The 3,471-nt window shown below is 42.1% G+C and overlaps 1 pseudogene; it reads right to left on the minus strand.

Moving 5' to 3' along the window:
- Nucleotides 1–617: 617 nt before the first annotated feature.
- LOC122451858 lies at nucleotides 618–1,478 on the minus strand (annotated as a pseudogene).
- Between the last annotated feature and the right edge of the window lie 1,993 nt (nucleotides 1,479–3,471).

Genomic DNA, 3,471 nt, shown 5'->3' on the forward strand with positions numbered 1-3,471 from the left:
CCATGTGCTCTAGAGTGTGTGGGCTTCAGAACGTGTGGCTCCCAGTCTCTAGAGCACAGGCTCGACAGTGGTGGCAAGGGCTAGTTGCTCCGAGGCATGTGGGGTCTTCCCAGATCAGGGATCGAACTCGTGTCTCCTGCATTGGCAGGTGGATTCTTCACCACTGAGCCACCAGAGAAGCCCCAGTTTGGTTTAATATTAGAAAAGTCTTATGTTATATCATACTGAGAGGTCAAATTAAAAAAAAAAACTCATAAGATCATTAGTTTTTGAAAAGCGCTAATAAAATATTGCAATCATATCATTTTTTGTTGTTTTTCCTATATGAAAAAGGATCCCAAAATCCAGGCATAGTGAAGAGCAGAACAAGGGACGTACCCCTGTGTGTAAGGACACAGCAGGGCAGGAGAAGGATAAGCCTCAAAAGGAGGGGTGGGAGGGGAATGGCATTAAGGCAGCAAAATATTCTCTGTAAAAAGTTGGAGGAGGAGTCTCCACAGACTCGGAGATGAAGACAGAGGTCACCTTCTCAGTGGAGGTCTCTCCACTCAAGTGTTCAAGGAAGGGAAACGTTGGCGGGGTCTCTACTCTTGGCTCTGTTGCAGCCATTTTGTTGCTCACTTGGGGTCGCCTTCTGCCTCATGTAGATAAGGGTGCTGCGAGGCTCGGAAGGCGGAGTTCCTTATGAGGGTTAAAAGCCAGCATTTCCAGCAGCAGCTGTGCTCCAGACTCCTCTGTCTCAGGTACAACTGGGCGGGGTCCTTGCGGAGGGTAAGGCTCCTGGGGATAGAGACATGTTTCGGGGCCAGTTATCCTCTGGGGGCTGTTCAATCAGGTCATAGTTTCTGCCTATCTGGTCAACTTCAGAGCGTCTCTGTGAAGACACAGCCAACGCGCCACACGTCTACAGGCGTTGCATAGGTAGATTGCAAAAGAACTTTTGGAGTTCACGGTACCAGAGTCTTAACAACCACAGGTGTATTGCTGTCTGGTAGCTGTCGATTCTGGCCAGGCCAAAGTCAGCCAGCTTGACTGTCCCACCACTTGTCACCTGAATGTTCTCTAGCTTCAGTTCTCAGTGAAAGATGCTGTTGGCAGGAAGGAAATCCAGGCCTCTTAGAAACCAGCCCATCAGATCCTTGATGGTCTCCACTGGCAAGCCTGGTGGGGTACCTTGTCCAGATACATCCTTAGGTCTTGGTTCACATGCTCACACACCAGGGTCACTTTGGCCTCCTGGTCATTTTAGGCGGTGGCACTTACATCCATCAGCCAGACAACACTGGGATGCTCAAGAGCCTCCAGACATGGTAGTAAGTCCACCTTACCAACTGAGCCGATGGGCAGACCTCCTCTAGCACTCCTCCTTATGCTCTTGAGGGCCACAAAAGGGCCACTGTGGGGATCACGGGCCTTGTACACTGTCCCATAGGCGCTGACACCAATTCAGCCATTGGCTCATATGGAGGGGTAGCCATTCTCAGACCAGAGGAGACTCTTGCAGGTCTCTGGAGGTCAGGAGCTACTTGGGTGGCAGGTTATCTGGATCCTGGGGCTGGTTCCAGCAGCACCATACATTTCAGGTCTTCTGGATGGTACCAGCCCAGTCATAGACAGAGGCCACAGGCTAGAGCAGCCCCCTTTACTCCCACCCTCACTGTGTGACCAGCTGCCCTACAATCATTTCTAATGAGAAAAACCTTTTTGTTATCTATATAAGAATAATTCCTTAACACATTAAGGAACATTTTCATATTGACAGCTCATTTAATTTATTAGGAAAATACAAATAGAGACATTGCCATTAACATCGGGAACAAACCAAGAATGTCTGCTCTCTTCCCTACAGTTAGTTATTTTATAAGTTTTGGTTGCAGCAGAGAACAAAAATAAGAAGTGTGATTACCAGAAAAAGAAAAACAAAGTTATCATTGTTTGCAGATGATATCATCATATATCTAGAAAACCCTAGAGAACCAGCTAAAAAATAATTATAACTGAGCTTGGCAAGATGAATAAATATGTGTGTCAGTGGATTTCAAACACACCAGGCACAATCAGAAAGTATAATGAGGAACGAAACTCTTTCACAATAGTAACAGGAATATAAAACACCTAGAAATACAAGCTTAATAAAAAATATGTCAGACCTTTGTGAAAAATGCCATAGAAACATAAAATAAGGCTTAAATAAATAGGAAGCCTTGCAGTGTATCTGTGTGGACTATTATAAATATATCCATTTTATCCACATTAATTTTTAGGTTTAATATAACCCAACACATTCTCAATGGGATTTTTTCTTCAGTAGTTTTTCTGGAGGAAGAGGTATGTAAGAATTTGATGCTGTTGCCGTTTAGTAGCTCAGTCATGACCGACTCTGCCTCCCGACAGACTATCGCATGCCAGGCTTCCCTGTCCTTCACCATCTCCTGGAGTTTGCTCAAACTCAAGTCCATTGACTTGGAGATGCTATCCAACCATCTTGTCTCTGTCTTCCCCTTCTCTTCTTGCCTTCAATCTTTCCCAGCATCAGGGTCTTTTCTAAAGAGTCAGTTCTTCACATCAGATGGCCAAAGTATTGGAACTTCAGCTTCAGCACCACTTAAGAATAGCAAAAGAAAATTTGGAAAGTTAGTGAGGAAGGGTGAACTTGTTCTACCAGGTAGAAGATATATTGCCAAGCTACGGTAGTGGTGCTTGCACAAGTATGAATCAATAAAAGAGACTAACCCTCAAAAAAGAAAGCACCCTTTGATGTACAATGGCTTGAGATGCTATAAAGGTGACATCAGAACAAAGTAAGGGACAGATTACTCAATAAATGACATATGGAAGACATTGGACTAGGTCCTTACCTTATCCCATATGTTACACACAGTAATCAATTCTAGAGATGTCTGTATAAAGCAGTATATATAGTAAATCGAACAACACAAATAATAGAAGCAAATAAAAATGACTCACAGGAGAAGAAATCTTTCAGCAAGAGCAATAGAATTGGTGACATAAAGTCTTAAACACTGTATATTAAAACTATCATTTCTTAAACAAAAAAGAAAATACCATGGGACACATTGAAATGACAATGCTGGAAATATGTTTACCACTGATGATAGGCAAAGAGGTAACATTTTTTTCTAAGTTTTTATAAATCTGCAAAATACAAACACATCTGTAGAAAAAAACCTGGATTAAAAGACACAGGTAAGAGGAATTATAGATGTTTAACAAAGATGGGGGAAAGTTCAACTTTCCTGATAATCACACAAATCTAAATATCATTTTAATCTTATTAAAAATTTTATTGGAGTATAGTTGATTTATAATGTATTAGTTTCAGGTCTATAGCAAAGTGAATCAATTATACATATACACATATCCATTTTTTTCTAGAGTCTTTTCCCACATAAGTAATTGCAGAGTATTGGGTTAAGTTCCCTGTGCTATACAGTAGGTTTTTATTAGTTA

This window comes from Cervus canadensis, chromosome 13, assembly GCF_019320065.1.
Source record: "Cervus canadensis isolate Bull #8, Minnesota chromosome 13, ASM1932006v1, whole genome shotgun sequence".
Taxonomy (NCBI): Eukaryota; Metazoa; Chordata; class Mammalia; order Artiodactyla; family Cervidae; genus Cervus; species Cervus canadensis.